This window comes from Theobroma cacao, chromosome 2 (genome assembly GCF_053813885.1).
Source record: "Theobroma cacao isolate CCN51 chromosome 2, ASM5381388v1, whole genome shotgun sequence".
Taxonomy (NCBI): domain Eukaryota; kingdom Viridiplantae; phylum Streptophyta; class Magnoliopsida; order Malvales; family Malvaceae; genus Theobroma; species Theobroma cacao.
Window position 1 is genome coordinate 31,600,417 of NC_142640.1, and position 21,222 is coordinate 31,621,638.

The 21,222-nt window shown below is 33.2% G+C and overlaps 2 long non-coding RNA genes across 3 annotated transcripts; both read right to left on the reverse strand.

The window, feature by feature from the left end:
- Positions 1-1,632: 1,632 nt before the first annotated feature.
- Positions 1,633-3,136, reverse strand: LOC148764161 (uncharacterized). Its single transcript, XR_016024849.1, has 3 exons — positions 3,050-3,136; positions 2,114-2,181; positions 1,633-1,707 (listed from the first exon to the last, which is right to left on the reverse strand). It is a non-coding gene; the product is annotated as an uncharacterized LOC148764161 (long non-coding RNA).
- Positions 3,137-8,620: 5,484 nt separating this feature from the next.
- LOC148764162 (uncharacterized) lies at positions 8,621-10,974 on the reverse strand. 2 transcript variants are annotated; one of them, XR_016024846.1, is made up of 4 exons: positions 10,851-10,974; positions 10,119-10,202; positions 9,185-9,252; positions 8,621-8,778 (listed from the first exon to the last, which is right to left on the reverse strand). It is a non-coding gene; the product is annotated as an uncharacterized LOC148764162 (long non-coding RNA). The 2 variants fall into 2 exon arrangements; XR_016024845.1 differs by lacking the exon at positions 8,621-8,778 and having other exon boundaries at positions 9,074-9,252.
- Between the last annotated feature and the right edge of the window lie 10,248 nt (positions 10,975-21,222).

Sequence of the window (21,222 nt, forward strand, 5' to 3'; positions counted from 1 at the left end):
ATCGAGAGTTTCACCAAGTTGGTACTAAATCAAAATTAAACTAATTTAGACTACCAATGCATGATATGGAATGCAAAAATGCACTGGTAACTATCTAAACCCGGTATTGGCCTAATTCGTCTTATCACCCGATTAAATTCCTAACGGGTCTGTTTAAACTCCAATTTAATTCTTTTCAGTTTCTATACCTCAATTGCACCCAAATTAACTTAATGTCCCTCAGTGTGGTGCAAATTATCAGTCCCAATAACAAATTATGAAAATACCCCTATTGGGTAAAAATTCGTATTTTTGCTCCGAAAATTCCCATTATTTTTCTAGGCTCATAATTCATCATTCCTTAACCAATTCTCCTAGAATAAAATCAAACTCATCCTCACTCACTACATGGTAAATTCAGCCATTAATGGTTGGGGGAGAAAATAAATTCTTTTCTTGTTGTTTTGTTTCTAAATATGCTAAACTAACTAAAAACACTAACATAAATTAAAATCAAATAAATCCAACAACTTTCTCTCTCCTAACCCATTTTTTCAGAATTTAATTCATCATGAAAACATGTAATTTAATCATGGAAAATAAGAGAAATGCTTGGGAATAAGAAAACTCAAGCTCAATAGAAAAAAACTCACCTTTTTCACTTAATTTCCTTGAAAATTCACACTTTTTCTTTGATTTTCTCTCTCTAGGGTTTTGTTTTTATTTTCTCTCTCTTCTTTCTGGTCTGGCAGGCCATGGGGTGGAAGATGGGCTGATTTTGTGCCTTTTAAAAAGGAAAATAATAAATTAATAAAGGCATGACACATGGCATCATGTCATTGGCCCGTTTTTAAAATTTTAAAAATTTAAACATTTTATCTCCACCACATGTTTAGTCAAGGGTCAAAGATGAAGACAAAGGAAGACCATGTGCTGGAAAAAATATCCTGGTGGTGGAAAATTGCAATTTTGCCCCTGAGGTGGCAAAATTACCATTTTACCCCTATACTCCAAATTATACCGAAATTAAAATTTTTCACTTCTAAACCTCAAATCATACTTCAATAAGTCAAATTATACTCTAATAAGTCAAATGGGGTCAAAAAAATCTTTTCTAAAATTCCCATTTTTTCCCCAGGTGGCAAATGACCATTTTGCCCCTAGTTAGTGAAAATTCCGATTTGACTCCAAATTGATCCTCAAACTCCAAATTACCATTTTAAGTCATCCATGAACTGTGAAACTCTTAATCTCACCTTAAAATTCCTATTTGATCTAGTTCGAGGATTAAATAAACTTTGTTGTACCTCTAGGTACAATACCGACTTTTGTAAATTTTTCGGGACTCTCCTAGCATGCAATCATGCTATCATCACATGTATGTCATGAATAGTATTTTATAAGGTCGGGCTTTACATGTGCCCTTCGACAAAGGCAAGGAAATTACGCTTGGGGATCACTAAGCTGAGTATACCTGAAATCTGAACTTTTGAAACTTGTGAGTAAACCTATTATAGTCTGAATTATCTAGAGTAGTTTTTATTCAATTTTGTGATTTGTGAAAATTATTTTAAATGATGAATTTTGTCACCACCCGGAACTCCCCATCGAGCCCGTGACAACCACCGCGAGGCCTCAACAGACATTCTTCACCCCGAATGATGATTGAAACCCCGCAAGGCTTAGCATCAACTTCCTCATCTCCCCGGTGAGCAACAGTTATTAAATCTTGCATTTCAAAAAAATTATAAGTCATTTTCAAATAAGAACAATAATATATTATTTTCTAGCTCACAGGGGTATTTTTGTAAATTTTCGTCAAAAATCTCAAAACTTGCTAAAAATGTAGTAGGTAAGCAGAAAATATATATTTAATGATTTAAAAACAATTAAGTATCTAAAACGTTCATTTGAAGTGAAAATTTGACCATTTGAATATGATAAAAATATTCAATAAAATAAACTATTTTCTTGTAAAATAATTTTCATAAAACTATCGGTACATAATTCTTATAGCGTAAAAGATAATTATATTCATATATACTATAAAGCAAATAACCAAAGCATAAAATTTCTTTTATAGTGACATGTGGGCCCATATCTATCCAAAATGCATCGGAAGCTGGAAACCTACAGCTTTTACCGATTCGAGTCCAAATGAAGGTCCTTGTTCAAGTCAGCTAACTACGAAATTCCCTGAACCTGAAATGTGAGGAAATGAGGGTGGTGAGATTATAAAATCCCAGCGAGTAAACAGATACCATCTAAACTATCTAAAGTCGAGTAAATGGAGACAATTAAAATAAATCATCATACTGTAATTTCATTACCATTCAACTCATTTCAACCAAATAAAATCAATCCATAAAAATCGAGTAATCAACTTGGCTTATGAATTTCTTAAAACTTTGGCTCGTGCCAAAACTCATACTCGGTGATACCTTGCGCAGGGCATCTAACCGAGTCCGCCAAGGCTGTTAAAATTTTGTGTACACTTAAAATATATTTTTGTTTGAAAAAAATACAGTCGTTCCTTGGCGTTGGCTGAGTTCCCCTTCACGTGGTGGTTTGGCGTGAAGTGAACCCTAAGCTATACCCCAGGAGATACCCTACGCGCCTCTCCGTTCGAGGTAATAATATAATGGAGTTTACCGTGCCCCTCTAATAGGCTGGTCCACGGAACCCCCTCTGCAGTAAATAATTAATATATAATCCACCAATCAATAAAATTCATTCTAGCATGTCATGGCAATTTATCACAACCTAGCCTCTCAAGGCTGAATACACAGTATAAATAATTATAACACCAAAATCAGTTTAGCCATTCATGCTCATTTATTGTCATAAGCCATTCAATTCAGAACCATAATTTTGCAACACAAACTAGCAGTCTCCAATTACTCTATTTTCAAAACCAATATTCGATTTTTCAGAAAATTTATAAAATCATTTTATAAAATCACAATTTCCCTTAAAACATAACAATTTACCATTTAAACTCATTTGTCATAAAATCACATAGTTGTATAAAACTACTCTAGATAATTAAGACGATAATAAGTTCACTCACAATGTCTAGAATGCAGACTTTCGAAGCACTCTGTCTACTGGTCCTCGGATGTAATTTTCTTGCCTTTATTGGAGGACTCACCAGCTTGACACAGTACAAAATCGAGAATTCACTAAGTTGGTACTAAATCAAAATTAAACTAATTTGGACTACCAATGCATGATATGGAATGCAAAAATGCACTGGTAACTATCTAAATCCGGTATTAGCCTAATTCGTCTTATCACCCGATTAAATTCCTAACGGGTTCGTTTAAACTCCAATTTAATTCTTTTCAGTTTCGATACCTCAATTGCACCCAAATTAACTTAATGTCCCTCAGTGTGATGCAAATTATCAGTCCCAATAGTAAATTACGAAAATACCCCTAGTGGGTAAAAATTCGTATTTTTGCTCCGAAAATTCTCATTATTTTTCTAGGCTCATAATTCATTATTCCTTAACCAATTCTCCTAGAATAAAATCAAACTCATCCTCACTCACTACATGGTAAATTCAGCCATTAATAGTTGGGGGAGAAAATAAATTCTTTTCTTGTTGTTTTGTTTCTAAATATGCTAAACTAACTAAAAACACTAACATAAATTAAAATCAAATAAATCCAACAACTTTCTCTCTCCTAACCCATTTTTTCAGAATTGAATTCATCATGAAAACATGTAATTTAATCATGGAAAATAAAGAGAAATGCTTGGGAATAAGAAAACTCAAGCTTAATAGAAAAAATCTCACCTTTTTCACTTAATTTCCTTGAAAATTCACACTTTTTCTTTGATTTTCTCTCTCTAGGGTTTTGTTTTCTCCTTTCTCTCTCTTGTTTCTTGCTTGGCCGAATGTTGAAGAAGAAGAATGGGTGGGCTGATTTTTTTATGCATTTTTATTGTTTAATGAAATAATATTATTTTATTCATATTTTAAATATTTTATTAATTCATTTCTTTTTTCTAGCCATCCACTTGTCCTATTTTCTTTCACCATGCATTCCCTTTGACTTATCCAAGTCTTAAGTGATATTTCCAGATTTTTCCAAAGTTTTGGTGGAGCAAATTTTTTTAAAATTACAGTTTTGCCCCTGAACTTTTCAAAAATTACATTTTTACCCCAAAAATTGAAAATTTTCCATAATGCATAATTTTCACTCCTCATACTCATTTCACACTCCAAATAATTAAATTTGATCAAAATCCTTTCAAAAAATTAAATTTTCGATTTTGAATGGTAAAATTACCATTTTACCCTTTTACTCCAAATTATACCGAAATTAAAATTTTTCACTTCTAAACCTCAAATCTTACTCCAATAAGTCAAATGGGGCCAAAAATCTTTTCTAAAAATTTCCATTTTGTCCCCAGGTGGCAAATGATCATTTTGCCCCTGGATAGCGAAAATTCCGGTTTGACTCCAAATTGATCCTCGAACTTCAAATTACCATAATAAACCATTCTGTGAGTTTAAAATTCTTAATTTCATCATAAATTCTCTATTTGATCTAGTTCGAGGTTTAAATCAACTTTGTTGTACCTCTAGGTACAATACCGACTTTTGTAAATTTTTTTTTTTTTTTGGACTCTCCCAGCATGCAAACATGCTATCCATCACATGTATGTCATGACAAATATTTTTATAGAGTCGGGCTTGTCATCTTCTCCCCCACTTGGATCAACCATATGATCTTTCTTCTTGATTGACTTCGACATCCGGCTAAATATTAATATTTTAATAATATTTTATTAATAAAATATTATTTTATTCTAAAAATTTTATCTTGTCTCTTTGGTACCCAAAATACCTTATTATGCCTCACTTGACTTCCAAATCGCCTTTTATCTCACAAATTCTCCTCTGATAAAATTATTATTATTTTATTATTATTTTCTCACTTGTGAAATATTTTATCCTAAACTATTCCTTTCGTCTTTTATCACTTCTAAACATTTTAATTGACCTCAATATGCATTCGATCAATTTTATTTATCACCATATCAAAGTATGGGGTATTTCAATCTCCCCCACTTAAATAGAATTCGTCCTCGAATTCCTGTCGATGTTGCATTATCAATCTCCTTCTATGATCCTACTCCTTGTTCCTTTTATAGGGACATTCAATTTATTTCCCTCGTTCACCTTCAGTTCAACTAAATGCTTTATTTAAAGCAATTATCATCCTTTGGAACCGGATCAGTAATACTTTTCACAACCATGATCTCTTATATCTAGACACTAAGCATGCCTTTATCTCCATTTTTACATTTAAACCATAACTTCATCTCAATTATACCAATTTCGATCACATATCATACTTACTTATGTATACCTATTCATCGTTTTATTAATTTTCTCCATACCAATTTTCTCAACCTTGATTCATCCATCTTATACTGGTCCAAACCCTTCCTTTAATGGAGTTCCATTAAAAACTTAAACAATTTAAGGTTTACTTTCAAAGTCATTCATAACTTTAATCGTTCATTACATGTCTGTTAACACTTTAGCTCACTAACCTCTCTGGACACTATTTCAAAATCTCCCAATTACCGAGAACCATTCTTCACTTCAGTTAGTAAAATTATCAATTTCATATATACATATATACATGCATTTTCAAATGTCAACCTCTCTCTTTATATATAGGAATCCATGTGTTCACATGCCTTGGACTACATTCCCCCATTATTCATCTGTATCCCAATCCTAGTTTCAATATAATAATTCTTATAGTGCATGTCAACCTTCTTATTATACTTGTGTATAACTTCATATCATTCATATCATTTCCAACCATATGTTTGAGTTTCCTTATACTATATATCATTCATCACAATGTCATCTCCATTGAATTATAATCTATTATGCGTGTATGCTTTATAATCCTATTGATGCCTTAAAGATTTATCTCAACTTGATCATTGCATCTCATGCAATACCACAATTCCTAAGAGTCATCCTTTTGTCCTTAATCATCTTTCATGCCTCTATATTACCTTGTATCTTTCTTGCATTACGATATTGATTCGTCACTTAAGACTCGAACCCATTTGAATCATGTATGCCTTAAGCATTTTCGAATTCCAATTTCCATAATATATTGGGAAAGTTTCATTATCTGACTTCATTTTCAGGGTCAACTTCTATTATCCTTTGTTCCACTCCTTCATATGAACATAACATCATTCTTCCTTAACCAATTTATAAATTGTACTTGAAATTGTAAAACTTAAAACTAGATTCTCCTCAAGTATTTTTCAATATTAATACTAATATCACTCTCAGCTTACAGCATCCTTTTTATAAACACATAACTTAGTGCTTGCTTTAACGAGATCTAAAGTAAAACTTCTCTTGAGTTTTTCCTTGGGAATATCTATCTTAAACTTATGTCTCACAGCATGTGATTCCTTAACTTGTGATTTAGCAGTTAGGCTTCTCAGCAAGTTTTAAAAAATTTATGTTTCATACTTGCTGTGTATGATTATAATCTCTTCTCAAAGATGTTTATGTATTCCTAAAACACTTAATCTTAAAGATATATAAATATGTACTCATCCATTCAACTCCTAACTCATCTTCATAAGTTTCTAGGGTGCCACACAATTAGCCTCATGTTGTTACTAACCCTTGTCATTTTACTGTATCAAAACAGATATTACAAATTCTCATAATGATATTCTATATAAACTGATTTTCTATACCAGTCTCGTAATTCTTCCTTCACACTTTCATTACTTGGTATCTCATCTCAATATAGTCATCTCAAGAATCTTTCAATTTTTTTTTCTTTTAATTATATGCCTATATACAAGGCAATAAAGAAGTTTTTCAATTCATTTGGGTAAACATTCTCCAGAATATTTAAGACTCCCAGATAACAAAACACAATGACCAACAACCAAAATTCAATTTGTAAGCTCATTATCGTGTCACTCCCATCTTACTCATGCATCATAGGCGTGAGGTATTCGGAGCAGTATAATGTTGAGCAGTCAATGTTGAAGTACTGTAGCTATTAGAAGTTTTCCCATCAAAGCTATTTGTCTGCATTCAAAGTCACCACATCAATCATTCTCAACTAGTGGTTTCCCTTCTAGATATATATCATGAGTTCCATAAGTATAGGTACCTTCTATTTTCTTATCCTACACACTAAGCCAGATTAATACTTTCATCTCATGTCATCTTTTAACTTTTATCAACATTCATAAAATTCCACCTCAAAACATCCTTTCCATACAGCATAATAAATTTATGATACATATACCACTCCACACATAAATTGCTTACTATCTACAACTTTTCTTAAATTTATTGTCATCCCTATCCAATTATCTTCTTTATCTTATACTCCAGTAATCTTATTGACTTTTGGTATAATTAACTACGAAAATAGCTCAGTTTCCTCCTTACTTTATTCTCACAATCCTTACTGAATCAAAATTTTATATTCCCCATATTCCATAATTTAACTTCATTGGGTTATATTTGTGCCCAACTATTACCTCATAGTGTCATAACATCACTGAATAATCCCCTTCATGCTTAAATTACAATCATTAACGTAATCGCATTATCCATTCCGAATGTCATTTATAACCTTATTGATTCCTTCTATAACTTTTCTCAATAATTATATCACCAATTTATCTCTGTTATACTAAAAGATTCCCATACATATCCAATTATTTAAACTGCTATTTTACATTCCGTTCGAGTCATACAAAATAAAAGCCACTCCTAACTCCTTTACACAGGTAACTACTACATTTTCCCTTAAACGACACTTGCCTAGATTTATGACAATACAACTTCAACTAAAGTATTAAACATCTTTAGGTTCCTCATTGTCCTGATCCGGGCACATCAATGGATCCTCTTCCTCCTGAGATTTTCTCCTTTGTTCTTCAATCCAGGCTTGTTGTATTGTCCTACGTTCCTCATCACTTATCGGTGTAGCATTTCTTCCACAACCAGGAGGAAAATGTCGTACAACGTTCATCCCCTTCCTAAGACGAATATCTCCCCTTGCAATTGCCTTCCTCGTATGTTCTCTATGGTATTCTTCGGATTGTTTCAAAAGGAAATCTATTTTAGTTTTCAGAATATTAGAGTTACTCTCACTTTCAAAATTCTGGCTACTCTCAAAGCTTTCCTTATTATGAACCCATTCTGCTAAGTTCAGAGGAATTCTGTTATTAGGAATTCGGGATGGATCACTTTCCGAATCACCTATATCAGGGTGCCATTTGCTTCTAGCCGTAAAATCTAGAGATCCCTTGCTATCACTATGAGAGGTATCGAGACTACCACCTCTTCTAGACATGGTGTGTATGTCACCAGTGCACCTCAAAACTTATACGCAACCAAGTAGTAATTACTTAATCATTCATGTATCCCAAAAGTAGGTAGGTTTCTACATGTAGATGCATGCATTCTATTCAATCTAACCTAACTTAACTTAACTTAACTGGACTTGGGGCCACGCAGTATCAGTTTGGATTTCTTAAAACAACCTTCAAATCAAAAACTTTAAAATCCAAAGCTTTAAAACCAAAATCTTTGATCTTTAAACCATGCTCTGATACCAATCTAAATTGTCACGACCCGAAACTCCCCATCGAGCCCGTGACAACGGCCGCGAGGCCTCAACAGACATTCTTCACCCCGAATGCTGATTGAAACCCCGCAAGGCTTAGCATCAACTTCCTCATCTCCCCGGTGAGCAACAGTTATTAAATCTTGCATTTCAAAAAAATTATAAGTCATTTTCAAATAAGAACAATAAAATATTATTTTCTGGCTCACAGGGGTATTTTCGTAATTTTTAGTCAAAAATCTCAAAACTTGCTAAAATTGTAGTAGGTAAGCAGAAAATATATATTTAATGATTTAAAAACAATTAAGTATCTAAAACGTTCATTTGAAGTGAAAATTTGACCATTTGAATATGATAAAAATATTCAATAAAATAAACTATTTTCTTGTAAAATAATTTTCATAAAACTATCGGTACATAATTCTTATAGCGTAAAAGATAATTATATTCATATATACTATAAAGCAAATAACCAAAGCATAAAATTTCTTTTACAGTGACACGTGGGCCCATATCTATCCAAAATGCATCGGAAGCTGGAAACCTACAGCTTTTACCGATTCGAGTCCAAATGAAGGTCCTTCTTCAAGTCAGCTAACTACGAAATTCCCTGAGCCTGAAATGTAAGGAAATGAGGGTGGTGAGATTATAAAATCCCAGCGAATAAACAGATACCATCTAAACTATCTAAAGTCGAGTAAATGGAGACAATTAAAATAAATCATCATACTGTAATTTCATTACCATTCAACTCATTTCAACCAAATAAAATCAATCCATAAAAATCGAGGAATCAACTTGGCTTATGAATTTCTTAAAACTTTGGCTCGTGCCAAAACTCATACTCGGTGATACCTTGCGCAGGGCATCTAACCGAGTCCGCCAAGGCTGTTAAAATTGTGTACACTTAAAATATATTTTTGTTTGAAAAAAATACAGCCGTTCCTTGGCGTTGGCTGAGTTCCCCTTCACGTGGTGGTTTGGCGTGAAGTGAACCCTAAGCTATACCCCAGGAGATACCCTACGCGCCTCTCCGTTCGAGGTAATAATATAATGGAGTTTACCATGCCCCTCTAATAGGCTGGTCCACGGAACCCCCTCTGCAGTAAATAATTAATATATAATTCACCAATCAATAAAATTCATTCTAGCATGTCATGGCAATTTATCACAACCTAGCCTCTCAAGGCTGAATACACAGTATAAATAATTATAACACCAAAATCAGTTTAGCCATTCATGCTCATTTATTGTCATAAGCCATTCAATTCAGAACCATAAATTTGCAACACAAACTAACAGTCTCCAATTACTCTATTTTCAAAACCAATATTCGATTTTTCAGAAAATTTATAAAATCATTTTATAAAATCACAATTTCCCTTAAAACATAACAATTTACCATTTAAACCCATTTTTCATAAAATCACATAGTTGTATAAAACTACTCTAGATAATTAAGACGATAATAAGTTCACTCACAATGTCTAGAATGCAGACTTTCGAAGCACTCTGTCTACTGGTCCTCGGATGTAATTTTCTTGCCTTTATTGGAGGACTCACCACCTTGACACAGTACAAAATCGAGAATTCACTAAGTTGGTACTAAATCAAAATTAAACTAATTTGGACTACCAATGCATGATATGGAATGCAAAAATGCACTGGTAACTATCTAAATCCGGTATTAGCCTAATTCGTCTTATCACTCGATTAAATTCCTAACGGGTTCGTTTAAACTCCAATTTAATTCTTTTCAGTTTCTATACCTCAATTGCACCCAAATTAACTTAATGTCCCTCAGTGTGATGCAAATTATCAGTCCCAATAGTAAATTACGAAAATACCCCTAGTGGGTAAAAATTCGTATTTTTGCTCCGAAAATTCCCATTATTTTTCTAGGCTCATAATTCATTATTCCTTAACCAATTCTCCTAGAATAAAATCAAACTCATCCTCACTCACTACATGGTAAATTCAGCCATTAATGGTTGGGGGAGAAAATAAATTCTTTTCTTGTTGTTTTGTTTCTAAATATGCTAAACTAACTAAAAACACTAACATAAATTAAAATCAAATAAATCCAACAACTTTCTCTCTCCTAACCCATTTTTTCAGAATTGAATTCATCATGAAAACATGTAATTTAATCATGGAAAATAAAGAGAAATGCTTGGGAATAAGAAAACTCAAGCTTAATAGAAAAAATCTCACCTTTTTCACTTAATTTCCTTGAAAATTCACACTTTTTCTTTGATTTTCTCTCTCTAGGGTTTTGTTTTCTCCTTTCTCTCTCTTGTTTCTTGCTTGGCCGAATGTTGAAGAAGAAGAATGGGTGGGCTTATTTTTTTATGCATTTTTATTGTTTAATGAAATAATATTATTTTATTCATATTTTAAATATTTTATTAATTCATTTCTTTTTTCTAGCCATCCACTTGTCCTATTTTCTTTCACCATGCATTCCCTTTGACTTATCCAAGTCTTAAGTGATATTTCCAGATTTTTCCAAAGTTTTGGTGGAGGAAATTTTTCAAAATTACAGTTTTGCCCCTGAACTTTTCAAAAATTACATTTTTACCCCAAAAATTGAAAATTTTCCATAATGCATAATTTTCACTCCTCATACTCATTTCACACTCCAAATAATTAAATTTGATCAAAATCCTTTCAAAAAATTAAATTTTCGATTCCGAATGGTAAAATTACCATTTTACCCTTTTACTCCAAATTATACCGAAATTAAAAATTTTCACTTCTAAACCTCAAATCTTACTCCAATAAGTCAAATGGGGCCAAAAATCTTTTCTAAAAATTTCCATTTTGTCCCCAGGTGGCAAATGATCATTTTGCCCCTAGATAGCGAAAATTCCGGTTTGACTCCAAATTGATCCTCGAACTTCAAATTACCATAATAAATCATGCTGTGAGTTTAAAATTCTTAATTTCATCATAAATTCTCTATTTGATCTAGTTCGAGGTTTAAATCAACTTTGTTGTACCTCTAGGTACAATACCGACTTTTGTAAATTTTTTTTTTTTTTTTTTTGGACTCTCTTAGCATGCAAACATGCTATCCATCACATGTATGTCATGACAAATATTTTTATAGAGTCGGGCTTGTCATCTTCTCCCCCACTTGGATCAACCATATGATCTTTCTTCTTGATTGACTTCGACATCCGGCTAAATATTAATATTTTAATAATATTTTATTAATAAAATATTATTTTATTCTAAAAATTTTATCTTGTCTCTTTGGTACCCAAAATACCTTATTATGCCTCACTTGACTTCCAAATCGCCTTTTATCTCACAAATTCTCCTCTGATAAAATTATTATTATTTTATTATTATTTTCTCACTTGCGAAACATTTTATCCTAAACTACTCCTTTCGTCTTTTATCACTTCTAAACATTTTAATTGACCTCAATATGCATTCGATCAATTTTATTTATCACCATATCAAAGTATGGGGTATTTCAAATTTCTTGTTTTATGAGAAAAATATGAATTTATAAAATAAATGGAATTATAAAATAAATTAAATTTTTTATAAATTGATTTGAAAATAGAATGTTAGATTTAAAAATTTGAGTAATTGGAGACCATGTGATTTATTGTAAATTATTATTTGAATTAAATGGCTTGTGATAAATTGACATAATTGGCTGAATTTATACTTGTGTTGAAAAATATGAACTGTTTGTTTTGCCTTGATAAATTGGTTAGTAATGTAATTGCCATGCTATGCCATTGAGATTTGATCAATTGGTGGATTAAAGATTACCTACTGCAGTGGCGAGGTTCCGTGGACCAACCTATTAGAGGGGTACGGTAAACTCCTTTATATTCTCACCTCGGTCGTAGAGGCGCGTAGGTTGTCTCCTGAGGTGGGCTTTTTGAGTGCACTTCACGTTAACTACCACGTGAAGTGAGACTCAGTCAACGCCAAGGAACAGCTGTTTTTTTTTTCAAAATAAAAACAAGTTTTATGATTATATAAAATTTTTCACAGCCTTGGCAGACTCGGTTGGATACCCTTGGTCCAGGTGTCCCCGAGTACAAGTTTGGGCATGAGCCAAGTTGTCACGACCCAAATTTTTGGGCCATGACCGGCGTAAGGGCCCAATAAACGTAATCTATTAAGCCCAAGCAAGCTTATCATTTTATCCTACTTATCATTCCATCAAATATCGCTAAGTCATATTTCATACTTTTGAATCAAAATAGTGATATACATTGCCAACTCGTACAGGCATTACTCCTTAAAAATTTACATACAATGTCTACAACATGTATTCTAATAATTTACATTAAGTTTGTCTATACAAAACAAAATAACACTCGACTTCCAGCGGAGGGACTCGGATGAATGTACAGCTACTGAATGTCGAGACACCTACCAAAAGATGGACACAGGTCTACAAGGACACCTCGTCCTAGCTACCGACTGCCTCGTGATCTGAAAACATGAATTTGAAAATGGTGAGTATAAACCCAGTGAGTGAACAAGGAAGGGAACAAGCATACCATAAGGAATCTTTAATGAAATCATGATGCATTCTTTTTCAAAACAATGCAATTTGTTTATATTCTTATTAAAAACCCATCATCAAGCCTTTAAATGATTAATCATTTGAAAATCATTAACCCATACATAATGAACCATTTGAAGAATAAAAGCTTCAATATTACACAAGTAAGTCAAATACGACAACGAATCTTCACTGCAGCAAGAATGAATTTTCGTTGCAGGGACGTTGGGATTTAGTTATTAACCGAACGAGGGTTTCTCAACTAGCCGAGGATTTCTCACTAAATCTCCTCATTTAAAACTTAACTTATTTAATCCTTAATGTTGGAAGTCCATGCTCTGATATGGTAGCAAAGAAGTGAAAGATAGGTCAGCAATTAGACAAGATAGGAGACCAAAACAGAAGGTTTTTCGCTGTAGCGAGATTTAATCTCGCTGCAGTGAAATTGTAACCCAGAAACAGAATGTTTCTCACTGTAGTGAAATTTAATCTAGCTGTAGCGAAATTGCAACCCAGAAATAGAAAGTTTCTCGTTGCAGCGAGAAGCTACAATGTCATTCTCGCTGCAAGGAAAATGCATCCTCGCTGCAGTGAGTTTTCAGCCAGCCTACCCTTTCAAAACCCGAGAGTTTCTAGCTGCAGCGAGAATGATTCTCGCTGCAGCGAAATACAGGGCAGCAATTGAAAAATTTCCCTTTCTCCCAAAGAAAACCACCCTGCTTGAAATGTTCAAAACCAATATGAAACACATAACAATTTCTCAAGGTTTAACATATCAAGTTTCACATGCATTACAACCATAAACCATTATCCATCAATTTCCTATAACACACATATTTACATATGTATATATATACGCATATACCCATCATCATCATCACACCATCCCATCATCATCATCACCAACTCATGTGCACTCCCTACTCACAGATGGTTGGGTCATCACCGGGTTATGTGCATTCCCTACTCGCACATAACTGGGTCATCCTCGACTTATGCGCACTCCCTACTCGCACATAGCCGAGTCAATATAATTACACAACATTATATTCAAGCATATATGTATATCAACATAATGCAGCCACATAGAAATCCATAATAACCACATATCATAACATAAATCATTTCTCAAGAGCTTGTTCCCAAGGCATTCATTTTTTTAGAAAAGTTGTATAAAATCAATCAAACACTTTGTTCAAAACAGTCATATTCCCAAAACAATTTTGATAGGTAGTCCACTCACCAAATGATTGTAGAGCCTTTAGATGACTCCAATTCCCCTAATTGTCCAAATGGGATGATGGGGCTTCCTTAAAACCTAGGATCACATTAACATAAACAATAGATCAATTTACACACTATGAACTCTAAAAGCTATCTCTTAGCTAGTTTTCAATTGCCATATTAAATGGCTATCTATGTTCACTATCTTAATCACTAAAAGGTAATGAACATAGTCAACAATAAAACAGCTCATAAATCCCGATTACTAGCCATTTTCTGCAGCTAAAACTTGAGCTTAGTTAACCACTTACCCTAGGGCTCCTTTATAGTTAAATTCTTTCCTAATAGCTTCTAAATAAATGGTGTAATTCTCTCTCTCTCTCTCTCTAAAACATCCAACTAGTGAGAGAAAGTATGAAAACCAGATTTTTGAAGGGTTTTAAAGTGAGAGGATGAAAGAGCATAAGGGTTTATGGAAGAGTACACCAAAAGCATGAAAATTAGAGCTAGAGAGAGAAAGTTATGGAAGCTTGAAGAAAACTCCCATGGAAGAATTGAAGAAACGTGAGAGAAGAGAAGGGAAGAAGAAGACAGCTGTTGGAAATTTCAAGAAGCTACTGGAATTTCAAGATATTTATAGGCCAATTTTATCCATTCCCTTAAAATTACCAATTTGCCCCTCCACCAATTTACTTATTCTCCTCTAATCTTTTATGCAATCTTTTTGCTCTTTTAACACTGCGACAATATCCATAATGGTCTAGACATGTTCAGGTTTGTAAAAACTTAAAATTATAACTCGAGGTGAAAAATGACCATTTTGCCCATACCGTGAAAATCATCAAAATTTTGGTTTCCTTTCCATTTTACCCTTAATTTCACCATCCATTTATACCTTAGGCATACTTAGGCCATAATATTGTTTAAAACTTACTTTGGGAGCTTATTAGAGAAAATGATTAAACTACCCTTGGCTCGTATTATTATATCTATGCTTGGTTACAAGCCTATAGAGGTTGGGGTCTCACACAAGTTTTGAGAAATTCACGAGCCATATTGATTATTTGGTTGAAATGAATATTCGTATTGTGAAAAATTTACTGAAATGAATTATTTTTAATTGTCTCCCTTTACTCGTCTTTAGATTATTTAGATGGTGTTTGTTTACTCACTGAGATTTTATAATCTCACTCTTTTTTTTTATCCCATCATTTCAGGCCGGGTTAGCCTGTAGATAGCAGACATCGTCGAGAACTATAGTTGGCCGTACTACTTCAAAAACTATAGGTTTACTGCCTTTACTACTTTTGTTCATTTGTGGGCCCACGTAGCATTGTAAATTAAATTTCATACTTTGGTTTTCCGTATTATAGTTTGTATAAATATATTTAACTTTTATGCTACTAAAAATCATTTTCAGAATATTCTATAAATATTAATTTGTAAGAAAATAGAATATTTTGTCGAATGTTTTTATTTTATTTAAATGGTTATAATTTCATTTTAAATCACGTTTTAGACATTCAAATTTAATTTCGATTTCGAAATATGCATTTCTCACTTAAGTACTACATTTTGGTCGAATTTGAAATTTTTGACGAAAAATGACCAAAATGCCCCTGTGAAGTGAAATTTATTTTTCCACTGTTTTAAATTGGAAAAAGGCTTAAAAGCCTCTAAAATACGACATTTGGCAACGATTAACCATAGGGGAGATAAGAAACTGATACAAAAGCCTTGCGAGGTCTCTATATGGTATTTAGGGGATGAGTGCCTATCGAGACATCTCGACGGTTGTCATGGACTCAAGGATGGTTTCAAGTCGTGACAAAAAATCTCAAGAGGAGGACCCGGAAGAGGATCCGTCGATGTTCCCGAATCAAGGCAATGAGAATCCTAAAGATACTTAATACCTTCGTTGAAGTTCGTATCACCATAAATCTAGGCAAGTGTCGTTTAAGGGAAAATGTAGTAGTTATCTGTACAAAGGAGTTAGGAGTGGCTTTTGTTTTGTATGACTTGAACGGAATATAAAGTAGTTGTTTAAATAATTGGATGTGTATTGGAATCTTTTGGTATGACAGAGGTAAATTGGTAATATAATTATGGAGAAAGGTTATGGGAGGAATCAATAAGGTTATAAATGACATTTGGAATGGATGACGTGATTAAGTTGATGATTGTAATTTAAGCATGAAGGGGATTACCAAGTGATGCCATGACACTATGAGGTAATAAATGGGCACAAATATAGCCCAATGAAGTTAAATTATGGAGCATGGAAAATATGAAATTTTGATTTAATAAGGATTGTGAGAATAAAGTGAGGAGGAAGCTGAACTATTTTCGTAGTTATTTATACTGAAAGTCAATAAACTATTGGAGTACAAGATAAGGAAGATAATTAGATATGGATGATAATAAAATTGAGGAATGCTGTAGACAGTGAGCCAATTATGTGTGGGGTGATATATGTATCGTGAATTCATTACACTGTATGGAAAGGATGCTTTAAGGTGAGATTTCACGAATGATGATGAAAGTCGAAAGATGAAATGAGTTTGAAAATATTGACTCGGCTTAATGCATGTAATAAGCAAAAGAGAAATTGAAAGATTCTTGAGATGGCTATATGGAGATAAGATACTATGCGAAGTATTAAAATGGATAATATATTGACCAAAGTCAAATCCTAAGAAATAAAGGAGACGAGAGATTAAGCCTTGTTAAAGGCTAAATAGAAAGTGAGCGAAGATTTAGATGAATATAGGAGATATGGATAAGGGATGTCAATACCAAGTGATGAAAGTGTGAATGAAGGATTACAAGGGAGGTATAGAAAACAAGTTTATATAGAATATCGTTATGAGAATTTACAATTCTTGTCTTGACTCAGTTAAACAAAAAAGGTTAGTAACCACAGGAGGCCAATTACGTGGCACACTAGAAACCTATGAAGATGAGTTGGGGATTGAATGGATGAGTACGTATTTATATACCTTTAAGAATAAGTGCACGTTTATAGAACGATATGCTCGAGATATTAAGGAGCAAATAAAAGATTAAGTGTTTCAAGAATGCACAAACATTTTTGAGAAGAAATTTCTAATCATGCACAACAAGTATAAAATGTGAAATTTTTAAAACTTGTTGAGAAGCCTAACGACTAAGTCACAGGTTAAGTGATCACATGCTATGAGACATAAGTTTAAGATAGGTATTCCCAAAGAAATACTCAAGAGGAGTTCTGTTATGGATTTTGTGAAAGCTAGCATTAAATTATGTGGCTATAAAGAGGAAGCCGTAAGTTGGAATTGAAATTCGTATTGACATTAAAAAGTTTGGCAAGAAGCGAACTAATAAAATGATGATTAGGTATACATAGGTAAGTATAATTTGTGATCAAAATCGGTATAATTGAGATGAAGTTATGGTTCAAATTTAATGATGGTGATAAAGGCATGCTTAGTGTCTCGATATAAGAGATCATGATTGTGAAAGGTACTGCTGATTTAGTTTCAAAGGATGATAATTGACATAAATGAAGTATTCAAATTGAACTGGAGGTGAACGAGGTGACTAAATCAAATGTCCCAATAAAGGGAGAAATGGAATAAGATCATAGAATGAGATTGATAACTCAACATCGACGTGAATTCGAGGACGAATTCTATTTAAGTGGGGGAGATTGTAATACCCCATACTTTGACATGGAGACAAATATAGCTTATCGGATGCGAATTGAGGCCAATTATAATGTTTAAAAGTGATGAAAGATGAAAGGAATAGTTTAGGATAAAATATTTCGCACGTGAGGAAATAATAATAAAATAATAATATTTTTATCGAAAGAGAATATGTGAGATAAAAGGTGATTTGGATGTCAATTGAGGCATAATAAGGTATTTTAGGTACCAAGGAGACAAGAGGAAATTTTATTAATAAAATAATATTTTATTAATAAAATAATATTAAAATATTAATATTTAACCGGATGTCGAAATCAAAATCAGTCATGAAGAAGGATCATATGGTTGATCCAAGTGGGGGAAAAGAAATACAAATAAATTTTTGGAGATGAACGACAAAACTGAAATACGCGTGTTTTGCTAAGTCGAGCCAACGCGGATAAGTAAATATTAAAAATTATGGTAATACCGCGTTGAAGTGCAATTTTGATATTTTGGTGGTACACATACAGAGGAAGGAAGATAGATGAAAATTGAAATTTTTAGATGTATCAAAAGGATCGAATTTAAAACATAAAGTTTGAAGGATTAAAGATTATGTAGTGGAATTAAATGGAAAAAATAAAATAAACAAATAGTAAAATAATAATACAAGTATGTATATATAAAAAAAAAATAAATACCAACATGGGTAGTCGCCCATGTGGTTAATAAAAAGAGTCAAAAACTCTTTATTTTATATGATGGATAGGGGGCCGGCCATGTGGAACAAGGTGAAGAAAGAAAGAAAAATGGGGGGGCCGGCCAAATTGGAAAACAAATGGAGAAAAAAAAGTATATAAATAAGTAAATAAATAAAGTAAAGAAGAAGAAAGAGAGAAGTCAGTTAGTGGAAGAGAAGAAAAAGAAACAAGAAGAAGGCGTCGGGCATAAGAGAGCAAAAGGAGAACAAAAAGAGCAAAAAGAAAATAAGAGAAAGCCAAGTGGTGAGAAAGAAAAGGAGAGGAGAAGGAGCTGAGTTGAGGGGGCGGTTCTGCTGCCATTTAGGGAGGAAAAGAGAGCTATTTTTTTGTCAATTTAAGGGTGAGAGGAGCAACTTTAGCTGCTGATTTTGAAGGCTCAAAGGTGTAGTTTTGGCTGCTGATTTTGAAGGTTAAAGGTGCGATTTTGGCTGCTAATCTTTGAAGCTTTGGCTGCCAAGTTTTGAGGGAGGAAAGGAACAGCTTAGCTACTAATTTTTGGAGGGAGAATAAAGTAGCTTAGCTGCTGATTTTTGAGGAAAAATAAAGCAGCTTGGCTGCTAATTTTGATGTTGATATGAGCAGCTTTGGCTGCTGAAAATTTTTGGTTGAAAAAAGCAAGAAATTGTTGCCGACGATGAGAGGGAGAGAGAGGAGGAAGTTGTGGCCAACTTGTGCATGTAAGAAAGGAAAAAGAAATACAAGCAAGGTGCTGCTGACCGGCGAGAGAGAGGAGAAAGAGAAAGAGAGAAAAAGAAAAAGAAAAGAAAAGAAAGGAAAAGAAAAGAATATATATATATATATATATATATAATAATGATGCTAGAATAAAATAATATATATAGATATATTAATTAAGTGGGTTTCAATATTTTGGAGAAATAAATAAGTGGTGCACTGTGGTGAAAGGCTGAAGGAAATAACGAACGATCATTAAAAAGGAGTAGCTCAATGCGTCTTTGAATTAATAGCGATGTAACATCCCGCTATTGTGAGGTCAATAGGGGGTGCCAATTTTAAAATTTTCGTAAATATATATCTATAAGTATTATTTATTTTAAATGTGAAAATTTGTGAATAGCATGTTCTGGTCGACATTTTAGAGAATTGTGAATGCAAATGATTTCAAAAATTGTTTTGAATATTTATATGTATAAATTATATGTCAAGTGTTTTAAAAAATCAGGAAGCAAGCCCTTCACACTGTTTTACATCAAAATGTGCCTTATATATATGTGCAGTGTGCATTCATGGTTATATTGCTTATTCACCATGCAAATTATTGTTCTGAAATTCATGTATAAATATATTTTGAGAAAATGATAGATTTTATCATACCTTGTGACGAATGCTTTGGAAAATAATTTTGAGATGAGCTTTTAAGGACATAACACAATTGCAAAATGGTTTTACAAACCGAGAGCATCGAGAGTAGGTCGGATGTCACATCGATTAAATGTGACCCTCGTGCACTGTGAGCTCTAGCCAGAGAACCATTGGGTCACCGACTGGCGGTTAGGCATGGTTGGGGCCACGACCTGTGATATATGTATATGTGGCTAGGCCACCAGATGATTATGCGGTTGCGACCGCTTGATTCTCTGATGTCGGCCAACATCGTGAGACTGCCATGGCATGTGAGATCCGGTGGAGTGAGGCTCCCGAATGTATTACATGGTAGCAAGACCACAGGTTTATTTTCATTCCCTACTCGAGAGTAGCATCTCTAGGTTTTCAAACTCATATTTCTTTGCATGGTGAAAACAAAATTTAACGATTTTTCTGCAGCTCCCGTTAATTTTGCGGTGAAATGAATTTTAACTCGAGTGCGAGGTGATTTGTGATTTACGTATGAGTTTGATTAACATTCGATTTCATGGGAGATTACCGAATACATTGATTTGATTTGAATAAAATGTCGATTGATTTTGATGATGGAATTTTCTTTATGTAAAATTGTTTTAATTCAATATTTCAAATGATTGACTTGAATAAGGTTATTGATCTGTTTTGTAGTGAAAATTTTTATCTACCTTGGTTGATTTACCAATTGAAGTAGTTATAATGCGTAAGAATTCCTCGGTATTTCACATAAGACACGAACTCCCATTTGAAATAAATTGTTTTTATAATCCTGCATTTTAATATTCAACTGATCTACTATTTGCTTGTTTCCCATCTATCCTCTACTCACGGAGTCGATGATCACTGAGTTTGTGAGACTCACACCCCTCTTTTTCTTTTTTTTGCAGACAGGGATTGGTTTAGCATGTAATCGTTGGCGCGTACGATCCATCACAGATAAGTAAAGGCATCTCATAGCATTTTCTCTCGAGTCGCTCCGCTATTAAAGGTTGAGTTGTAGTACTTGATTTTACTATGTAAACAAATAT